Raw genomic sequence first — 12,507 nt, 5'->3', positions numbered from 1 at the left:
CATCTATTTGAATGTTGTCAGCAGGGTCTTGCTCGGTAACATCAGGATCTTCCTCAGTGACATCAACAATTTCAACTGTAGCTTGCTCACTGCCATCCTTGATTTTAAATATTTCCTGCCTTTTTGCTTTTGTCTCATTTTCAACTTCAATATATAGCCCATTCATCAGTTTTAAGGCTCTTTGTTTGACAAGAAACTTTGAGTTGTAGGTTGTCAGATGTTCTTTTATTTCATTTACTGACATGTCAGAAAAGAGATGAACCAGACTTCTTTCTCTAATCTGTTTCTCCGAGTCCATTGCATACTTCCACCTATTATCAATATGCAAATAAAGTTCATTTGGAAGTGACTTAGCTAGTTCCAATGGAGCTAACCGGAATTTTAGAAGTGTGCAGATTACAGCTTCTTCAATTTGTCTCTTCTCATCATTATTTCTGGTTTCATACTTTACATATCTGAATGATCCAAATCCTCCATATTATTTCAAATTAGCATAGAATTTTTCAACACTATGTACATTTACCTTCTTGCTTTTGACAATCTAAAATTTGCTTGCATCCTCTGATTTGGTATCACTAGACTCTTTTGCCAAAATGAGTCTCTGAGTAGATTTCTTGTAGGTCTTTGTTACCTTGGGAATAGTAACACTCTTTGTTTTCTTACTCGGTGAAGCTATAGATGCTCTAGTGTTAGGTCGCTTTGGAGGTGGAGTCGGTGAGGCCTTTGATGTGTCTTGTTTCTTTATTTTCAACACTTTTCCCTCAAGCAATTCGGTGCTCAATGTTATAGCTGCCTCTTGGGCTTCAGATTCCTCTTTGGTAATGGCAATGGTGCCTTTGACAAGTGTAGAGGAAGAATCTTCTCCGAATTTCTCTAATAATGCCTTTATCATCTTTGTTGCCTTTCTTGTAGCTTTGGGAACTACAATGCTCATTTTTACTTTTTCCTTCAATTCTTCATAGGTTCCATACCTCAGCTCGGTAGCATGTCTTGGCAATGTAATAAATGCATCAATTTCATGTTGTGTGATGTCAAAATCAATCTTGTAACCCATCGGTGATGAAGATTGATTTCTTGGTTCCACAGCATTCACATAACAGTAATCAGTGTCTACTTCAAAACATATGTCATTTTTGTATTTCTCCACTAGCTAGGGTGGAATCCGGTACCTGTTATGCATTTTTTCTTGAAATTTACTAAATTAATCATCCATTATATCATTGAAATTATCACCTAACTTCTTGATGAAGTCATTGATCTGATGAGTGATTGGTCGGTGTAGTTCCCAAACAACTTTACCGACTGATGGAAAGAATTTTTCAAAATAGAAAAACATGCATACAAGTAATGATCCAAACTTTAGGGTATTATCCGAGTTGTTCTTCTTCGGCTTCTTGATGGTGTTCAGATTCTCAAACAGGTTCTTTAGCAACACCTCACATAGATCAGTTTTCATTCCCTTTTTCACAATTTTGTATGCTAGGTCTACTACTGCACAGGGTACATTGTTTTCCCTTGCTGATTGGAAGAAACAATAACCTATTACTCTTATGGAAAATTTTAGGTCTTCATCTGTGACATTGTTCAATTTCAATCCTCTGCAATCTGATTCCACTCCGGTTAAACTAATCAATTCCTTTTGTGATATCATCTTTTGGGCTCGGGCATGATCATAAATAGGGTAACCGATAATCAGATGAATGATTTCCTTGGTAATCTTAAATGGTTGCTCTTCTAGCCACATGAAATCATCGTGAACTATGCTTAGAACAAACTTGACCCACTGGGGTTTGAACACACGGGGATAGGTTAGGGCTTCAGTTAATCCCTTGATCTTAATATGCTCATACTTGCTATTTAATTTACCATCTGTGCATAATTCATCATAGGTGTCTTTAATTTCAACATGACCGAGTTCTTCAACATGACATTTGGTGAAGAATCTCAAATCCTCGACTAACAACACTCTATCCGGGATGAGTAAAAAAGCGGTTTTGTCATCCGGTTCAGATGTAACTTTGGGAGTCAAAGAGTATTTTAGTGAGGGCTTCTCTACATTCTTGACAACAATGGGATCTTGGATCTTAGATGCCATTTTAGATTTTAGATAAAAGCTAACAAAGAATCCTTAGGGTTTCAGGATTTCAAACGGCAGATGTTTCACACTTAGCAAATAATAGCAACTTGATAAGATCAGTAAACCATCTTAACCATGCATTGAGATTGATGTAAATGCCTTGAATTTGCTTTGTAGGAGATTTGATCACCTTAGATTCTCTTTTCTCTGCTCTCTCGAAAACTTGGTGAGTTGAAAATGACCGCAAAAATGCTTTTAAGTACACAATATGCCTTATCGGGCTCCATGCAAATTAGGTCAAAAATATTAAATGCACTCGGTTCCACTAAACCTTCTTTCCTTTTTCTGCTTTAACTGAGTAACCAAACTTCCTTCATTCACGGACTTGACAAGCTTCTTGTATTCACCGACTTGATAGGTTTCCTGTAAAGTGCTTCAAAAGACTTTGATAGTATTTCAAACTTACTATTACATCTTAATTATGCAGATTTGAATTAAGTACATAATAAAATAGGAACTATTAAGATTTAACCTTCAGATAATGTAGTCCCTTCATTCCTTTACCGATTAATTTGGGATAGGTGCACCTAACTCGGTAGGTAAGGTCCTTTCTTCATTTGACGCAATTTCCTTCTTTTTCCAAATCATCTTTAATTTGTCTTTTATTTCTTCAGTGTCTTTTCTAGGTTGATCTCTGCAATATCTAGCTAAGTGTCCAACTTTGTGACAATCAAAACATGTCATACCAGGATTTCTCCATGATCTTCGGTTATACATCCCAAACCTTATAAAACAGTTGACACTTATATGTCCATATCTTCCACAGCATTCACACCATATCCTTGTATTGTAATCCCATGGTACTGCAGAATATTGTTGGTAAGGATTTGTGTGAGTTCGGTAACCTCTAGCATTTGCTCGGTGTGCAGACCACATATAGTTCTTTTGCTTAAAACAACACTTCTCTGTACTATGTCCATATCTATTGCAGTTTTTACAAAACCATTTGAATTTTGCCTTCTGATAATTGTTTACAGACATTGACCTACATTATTTAGATGTGTGACCATATTTATTGCAATTGTAACAATAACCATTGGACTCAATGACATTCGGTTGCTTACCTTTTCTGATTTGGTACAAGTTGGCAGTGTGACCTTGATTTCCATAGTAGTTGCAAACAGGCTTCTTTCATTTGATGTTGTTCTTGTTTCCAACTTGCATTGATTATTCTCCTCTCTTGGTAGTATGAATTCCCTTTTCGGTAGAGTCTTTTCCTTTGTAACCAAGTACTGCATCTTTGTTGGGTCTTCTTGTATTCAGTTGCTCATCCAACATCTTTGATGCTTCATAACTCTTCTTTAGTGTTTCTTTGGATTTCTTCTTTATTTCAAGTTCATCGGTCAACCTTGATACTTCAAGTTTCAATGCTTGATTCTCATCATCCTTCAGAATTGCTTCATGATGTGCATAACCTAGTTGATCTGACAGATTTTTTTGAATTCTAGTCAACCTTGTGATTTCATCATTCTTATCAAATACTAAGACTTCAAGTTGTTGTTTCTCTTTTTGTAGATCTCTTACTTTATCCTCAGCTGTCCTTAATGCATCAAGATTTTTAGTCATCTATGTGCTGAAATGTTCATGTTCTCTTTTCATTACTTTTAGTTGAACAGCTAGTGCTTTGTTCTTTTCTCTCAATACTCCAATCATTTCTTCAGTTTCTTCAGATATACTGTTCTCAGATGATGTCTCAATTTGTTCCACTAACTCTTGAGAGTCCTGCAAATCATCAGATAATATTCTTCTTACTTTCAGAGATTTTTGCATTTGCCTTTGCACGTCTACAATCACTTGATTAGCATGATCCAGCTCTTCTTGCAGATACACAATCCTCCGAGATTGTTTATAGCCTTCCATTGATAAGATCTTTCTCTTTAGGTAGTTAAACCCTTTTCCAAGATTGAAGCTTTGATACCAATTGTTAGGCCCAATATGGAAAGCTAATTTACTAAGAGGGAAGGGGTGAATCGGTACTTCAAAAAATTTCTTCAATAATAACTTTTCTATTATGCATAAACCGAATAGTGCAGTAACATAATATAAAGCTAAAACAAATAGATAACAATCATACATGATTCACTCCATAACACATATATTTTGGTTACGCAGAAACTCTTGGTTAGAGAGAAAAACTGCGGTGGGGATGGCACCCACAACTTCACTACTGCAATAATAAAGAGTGCTCGGTTAGAGCTACATGTTTAGCTATTTCTAATAGCTTACCCTATTAGGAGTAACAAGATCCATTATATCTACCTTGCTAAAGGATTTTACAACACTTAAACTAAATGATGCACCTGGTTAGAGGCTTTACAATTTATAGACTTGATTAGAGTCTTTTACCCTGTTAAAGGTTTCTCTTACAACTTCAAAATATTATAATAAATCATTACAAATATCTACAACTTTACATCTGGAATGTTATAGCAGATTCTATGTGCTCAAAATAGATTACCTTGATTATAGCATACCTTGGTAACCCATATGGTAACTCGATAAACCCTTCTATTTACTCTGTTCTTTAACTGTTCTCTGAAATCCTTCTCGGTGACCTCTGTGTCTCTGTAATAGTCATAACACTTAGTGTTTTCACATGTCTTGCTTCCTATATCTTCCTTTCTTTCATGCTACATGTATTTCTCTAATCTTAATCCATGTTGTATAAATAGATCTCTTATGACAGTGATTCTTTCATTGCTTTGATCTTACAAACATGTTTTATCGAATGAATAACCATGTAAAATATTTCATTGGATAGATGACCTCAAAATCATACACAATCTTCAAGTGCAATTTCCAATCTGATAACAGTTAGATGTACCTCGATCTTGTAACATGTTATCATATGTATGTCCAGGTTCAATGAATCTGGTGACACGTTTCACTCGGTGTATAACAACTCGGTGTATCATCTTTGCTGCTTGGTAGACATGAAACGATACTCGGTAGAGAACTCGGTGTATGATAGTTTTGATACTTAAAAATAAGTATAGATGCCAAGCTAATAAGATGAGATGGGGGGGTGAATCATACAAACTTAATCTTTCATAAAAACATCAAATTCAACCTTAGTAACATATACTTCAGTAATATAACCAAAACTACTAAACATACAAACTCAAAAGCATATAAACATCATAACACTCATAACACTAGATTTAATGTGGAAACCCAAATAGGGAAAAACCACTGTGGGATTTCGGACCCACTAATAAATATACTCTTCTAGAATATGCTTGGTTAAAAGCAAATCCTGTTAAAGATTACAAACACATTGCTAGATGTGACCCGGTTAAGGGATTTCCCTCAGATCTGTTAGGATCTTCACCTTGTTAGAAGTGACCTTGTTAAAGAATTTCAAACACTCAATCAGAATGTCACCTTGCTAGAGGGTTTTACAAATAAGACTGTTAAGTCCACTCGGTTAAGAGATTTTCTGTCACTTCACTAAATAACAGTAATAAAAAACTATCTGCAACTTCATCTAAAATGCTAAAGCAGATTCTTATTTGCTCAATACAATATAGACATAGAACTAATCTTGTCCATCTGCTGGGCTCTATACTCTATTATTCAAAATAGGTCTTCAAGCTTCTATGTTCGGTAATCACTATGTAGCATCCTTGTGCATACACTTGCCCGCATACATTGTTTATCAACAGTTCCCTATTTATAAACAATTAGCGAACCACTTAATCTCCTTGATCACATTTCCCATGATCAATCATAGCCATCAGATCTTCAAATTTTGTCCAGGTTCAATGTATCCTTTGATCTGAAAATGTTTTACCCCACCTTGGAACTTGCATATATTTCTTGGAACTTGTGCTAGGGTATTGCAGTTCAATCTAAGTTGTAGATCTTCCTGTCAATTTTCATTTGCCATATATTCTTTAACAAACTTCATTCACGGTATACCAATCATTTAATCATAGCCAACTCATCAGCTTCCTTCATTAAATAATGCATTTAATCATTTAATGCATTATGTTATTACTCGGTTGCACTTCAGTAAATACTAAACTTCACTCAGTAGACATTCTGCCTTCATTAACCGATAGCGATAACCTTTGGGTTTACCGACCAGGTTCCTTAAGGTTTACTGACTAGGTTCTTTTCTCAGTAACATGTATAGTATTAACCTTTCAATCAATAACATATGTAGGATATCAAAACAATCTAATCATCAAGATCTCATCATTGTCTAACTCGGTAATAGCTGCCCATTGAATAACTTATTTCTCCCCTTATTCATCATATTCTTTCTGTGTCTTTTACCGACATCTTTATACTCATCAAATCATACTTCTCAAGATATCGCAACATCATATTGAATTAGAAAATCAATTTCTTGACATCAATGACAAAATAATAATATTAAGACAGTAAACATCCTTAATCAGTTATATCCATAATCATCAACAACATTCTCAATATCCTTATTGAAATGCCAACAATCTCTCCTTGTCTATTATAATACCAAATGCCAATAATCTCCCCCTTTGGCATTGATGGAAAAACCAATTGATTTGACCTAATTGATTCGGATTGCTGTGAGATTCTGAAATGTTGAAATGCTCTTTCTCCCCCATACATTAGACTTCTCCTCTTTTCTTCTGTCTTCTCCCCCTTTGACAACAATGCCAAAAAGTAAAGAACTTAAAACATATTTTTTTCTTGTATGAAGTGATTTCCTACTGTTATGTGTCAACTTAGTCTCGGTCAGAGCATTTATGTCTTCAATTCATGTTCCCTATATTGTTTCCTGTACACCTTTAGAAAACATCCTAAAGTGTGTAAATCAGCATCAACTCCTAAAAAGATATGTTGTAGACTCATCGAATTGATGCTTTCACCGAACTCGGTTAGTGAGTAGAAGATAGGGGTAGGACCCCTAACTTACTTCTGAGATACTCAAAAGTGTCCCTTGGCAATGGCTTAGTGAAGATATATGCTATTTGCTCCTTTGTGCTAACATACTCCAACACCACTTTCTTCTCTTGAGCTTCTTCTCTAAGATAATGATATTTGATAGAGATGTGCTTTGTCTTAGAGTGCATAACAGGATTCTTTGAAATGTTAATGGCACTAGTATTGTCATAGAATATAGTTACTAGCTTGATAAATTTCTCATTTATACCTTCCAACAGTTGTTTGATCCATGCTATGTTGGTACAATTCAATGTTGTAGCAACGTATTCAGCTTCTACTGTTGACTATGAAACACATCCTTGTTTCTTGCTAAGCCAACTTACTAGTCTTTCTCCTAAAAAGAAAGCTCCTCCACTCATGCTTTTTATGTCATCAATGTTGTCTGCCCAATCAGCATCAGTATAAACTTTTAAATCAAAATCATTTCTTTTCTGATATACTAAGCCATAATCCTCAGTTCAAAAATTCTCTTGATTGTTGTCATGTGTGTTTCCTTAGGATTTCCAGAGAATCTTGCAACTATACCTACTGCATGTGCTATGTCTGACCTACTGTGAACAACATATTGTAGCTTACCAAGCATGGATCAGTAAAGTGTCTCATCAATAGATGCAGATTCATCATTCTTTGATAATTTACAGTTGGTAGTCATAGGAGTACTTACTGGTTTTGAATCCTCCATTCCAAATTTCTTCAAGATTTCCTTTATGTACTTGGATTCAGTAATGAAAATCTCATCTTTCATTTGTAGTGTCTGTAAACCTATAAAATATTTTATCTCACCAATTAATGACATCTCAAATTCTTTGTTCATTTCATTTCCAAAGTTCTTACATAGAGAGTCATTCCCACAAAATATAATATCATCAACAAATCCGGCTGAGATCAGTTTTCTATTTTCATCATTCTTCATGCAAATATTGTTGTTTTCACTTGTTCTTATAAAACCAATCTTGATTAAATAAGAGTGCAATCTTTCATACCATGCACTAGGTGCTTGTTTCAGACCATATAAAGCTTTGTTCAATTGACATACCTGATCGTTATTCTTGTCTTCAGCAAATCCTTCAGGTTGTTCAATAAAAACAACTTATTCTAATATTCCATTCAGAAATGCAGATTTGACATCCATCTGATATACCTTGAAATTCTTGTAAGTAGCATATGCCAACAATGTTCTTACTCCTTCAAGTCTTGCCACAGGTGCAAAAGTCTCACCATAATCAATTCCTTCTTCTTGGGCATAACCTTTGCAAACTAGTCTTTCTTTATTTCGAATGACCTCTCCTTTTTCATTCAACTTGTTTCTAAAAATCCACTTTGTACTGATTACATTTTTGTCCTTCGGTCTTGGGACCAATTTCCATGTGTCATTTTTCTTGATTTGATCAATCTCTTCTGTCATAGCATTTATCCAATCTTCACTGTTAAATGCTTCCTTCACTATTCTCGGTTCAAATTCAAATATCAGACATGTGTTCTATCTCAGTTTGTTCCTTGTCATCACTGGATCATCCTTATCTCCTATAATCTGACTTGGTGCATGATGTCTTCTGACATATTTGGCTAATAAATGCTTAGTAGGCTTTGTATGATCTTCTTCATCACTAGGTAACTGGATATTCTCTTCATTTCCTTCTACAGTTTTCTCGGTAGGACTTGTCGGTTGAACATAGACAAATTTATCATAATCTTCTAGTTCTTTGGAGTTTCCTTCATCATTTCTTTCTGCAAATTCATCAATTTTCACATTTGCACTTTCTACTATTTTGTTAGATGATTTGATCTGACATTTAAATGTTTTACTTCTAGAAGAATAACCAAGAAATGTTCCTTCTTCACTTTTCTGATCAAACTTGCCATTTCTATCATCCTTGTGTACATAGCATCTACTTCCAAAGATTTTAAAATAACTTACATTAAGTTTCTTGTCATACCAGATTTCATATGGTGTCTTCAAAGTACCTTTCTTCAGTTGTACTCGGTTCAGGGGTGTAAACTGTAGTGCTTATTGCTTCTCTCCAAAATGTTTGTGGAATTTTCTTTTCAATCATCAGGGTTCTGGCACAATCCACAATAGATCTATTTCTTCTCTCAGCAATTCCATTTTGTTGTGGAGTTCTCAGTGCAGAGACCTGCCTTTTATACCATGACCATTGCAGAATAAGTTGAACTCATCAGATGTGAACTCTCCTCCTCTATCTGATCTAAGACATTTCAGTTGTCTTCTTGTTTCATTTTCAACTCTTGCCTTGTACAAATTAAACATTTGAAAAGCTTCCGATTTTTCTTATAAAAACATTACTGACATCATCCTTGAGTAATCATCCACAAATAATATGAAATATTTATCACCATAATAACTTTGAACTTTCATAGGACCACAAAGATCAGTGTGCACAAGATCTAAAATTCCCTTAGAAGTGTAAGACTTACTTGTAAAGCTTGATCTTGTCATTTTACCCATCTGGCATCCTCGGCACATAGCATTCTTAGGTTTTTCAAGACTCGGTAGACCTCTTACTCGGTGCTTCTTGCTTATTTTGATCAGATTATCAAAATTTACATGACAAAACCTTTTATGTCATAACCAGGTATCATCTATCTTTGCATACAAACATTTATTTTGAGCTGAGTCAAGGTGAAATGTGTTACCTTTTGTTTGTGTCCCGGTAGCAGCTAGCTTTCCATGCTTGTCATGAACTTTGGCAATTCCTTTCTGAAATTCTATTCGGTATCCTGCATTGTTTAACTTTGCTACACTCAACAAATTGTATTTCAAACTTTCAACCCAATAAACATCATTTCATCTTGCATTATCAAGAAGTGTTATGGATCCTTTACCTCTTAACAAACATGGTGCATCATTACCAAATCTTACATAGCCTCCATCATAGTCTTCTAACATAACAAACTTGTGTTTATCACATGTCATGTGATGTGAGCATCCACTATCTATGATCCAAGAATCATTAGTATTTATGTGAGATATAAAGGCTTTTTCTTCATACCTTTCTTCATCTGATCCATCTTTGATAGCCACATAAACTACTTCCTCTGTATCAGTTTCATCTAATTTATCATCATTGGATTCCTCATCGGCTATTAAGCATGACTTTCTATCTCTTCTTCTGAAGTCTCGGTGTCCTCTGTAATGATTATCTTTCTATCTATCATCTTGGTAATCTCTCTTTTCAGTAGAGTCTTTGTCATGACAGTTAGAAGCCATATGTCCTATCTTATCACAATTGAAACATTTCAAAGGTAGTTTTCCTTTATACTTACCTTTGCCTCTCGGTAACCTTCTGGCTAATAGTGCTTCAAACTCTTCTTGCTTTCTGATTTCCTCATAGAAACTTAATCTTTCATAAAAACATCAGATTCAACCTCAGTAACATATACTTCAGTAATATAACCAAAACTGCAAAACATGCAAACTCAAAAGCATATAAACATCATAACACTCATAACACCAGATTTAACGTGGAAACCCAAATAGGGAAAACCATTGTGGGATTTTGGACCCACTAAGAAATATACTCTTCTAGAGTATGCTCGGTTAAAAGAAAATCCTGTTAAAGATTACAAACACATTGCTAGATGTGACCCGGTTAAGGGATTTCCCTCAGATCTGTTAGGATCTTCACCTTGTTAGAAGTGACCTTGTTAAAGGATTTCAAACACTCAATCAGAATGTCACCTTGCTAGAGGGTTTTACAAATAAGACTGTTAAGTCCACTCAGTTAAGAGATTTACTGTCACTTCACTAAATAACAGTAATGATGATGATGATGATGATGATGATGAAGGCAATGATGACCATGATGTTCATGATGATGATGATGATGAAGAATGAAATGTATGAGGTATGCGATTAGTATATTATCTATTTAATATTGACTTCTTGATAGAATTTTTTTTACATAATTAATTCATTATGTTTTGAATTCTAATGCCATTACATAATTAATTCATGATGCACCTTTTAATATGGAGATGGAGATAGGGAGAGTGACTTTTTATGTGACAATTTTTAAACTGTGTTTATTTATGGAAATTGGATTGCTTATTAGCTATGTGATGGATGTTGATTTAAAATACATATGTGATGGATCACATGTTTATGATGATACATGTGACATTTTTTGAACTTTGTGTTTATTTATAGAACGTGGATTGTTTATTACCTATGTGATGGATGGTGATTTATGATACATATGTGATGGATTACATGTTTATGATGACACATGATATGTGATGCTCAATTATGTATATGATGACACATCATGTGATGCTTCTGATGGTTATGATATGTATGTATTTATTGTTTATCAACTTACAAATGTAGTAATGCTTATGATGCTCAATTGATGGTGTTGATTTTAGGTATAGTCCCTGTGTGATGATGTCACCCTTGGTGAGAACAGGTCGTTAACTACAGACATTGTCAACCATTTAGTTGAGGATCCTACATAGTCTACATATAGTAAAGGTAAGGAATTAAAAAAATTATAATGATTTTGATGACAACATCTTTTTATTATTTAATACTCTTTTTGTCTACAAAGTTCATGTTGTTCATGTTGTGTACTATGTAATTTTTAGCTAACATAAGATAATTGAATTACATTGTATAGGACCCTGAACCCCTTTGACAAGTATCCTGCACAGTCTCATGGATGGACAGGTATAACTAGTCAATACACCCTATAGAAATAGTTTGTTTTTTTTTAAATTACTTGGAAAAGAAACTTCCTCAGTTTTTCAAACCTCGACATTAGGAGCAAATCTAATACAGTTATCAACACTTGAGGCCCTGGTTGGACTTATTCCAATTTTCATCCTAAAATAAACTTTAGGGTTGACTTCTTCGTCAACATTACCCTCATTTGCAAAATTTCTCTCTCATTACCAATTAACTCTCTCATTTCATGGAGTGCAGGTACCCCCAAATAGGTATTTGTCAGATCTGTCTTCGTCAAGTGAGGAAAATGCAGTAATAGAAAATTAAAGTGACACATGTAGTAGGTATAGGTGTTGAGATACAACCCCACAGTAGCCTGAAGATCTTCTGCAAGCCGAATAACCTGTTACAAGGAGAAGCAATGAAGCAAAATCTGAAGAACACACAAAACACAGAAAAGTATTCTCAAAAGATGAGAGCTCCAATACACCAAAAATGTATTGTTAAAAGATAATACAATGAAAAGAAAAAATAACTTCTAATAGATCAAGAAACCCTAAAAAGGGAAAACCCTAGGCTTGCACATAATAATTAATTAAAATAATTAATTATATGCACCTAATGTTAGCTTAAGTGTAAAAAGATAATTGGAAACTTAAAGAATTAAACAAATAATGTTTAATTAATCAAGTAAAGACTCAATTACTCTAACACCCCCCCTTAAGCTAGACTTAGGGAGAAGCTAAAACCT

The sequence above is a fragment of the Cryptomeria japonica genome, chromosome 5 (genome assembly GCF_030272615.1).
Source record: "Cryptomeria japonica chromosome 5, Sugi_1.0, whole genome shotgun sequence".
NCBI classification, from domain to species: Eukaryota; Viridiplantae; Streptophyta; class Pinopsida; order Cupressales; family Cupressaceae; genus Cryptomeria; species Cryptomeria japonica.
Note: the sequence above shows the minus strand (reverse complement) of the source record.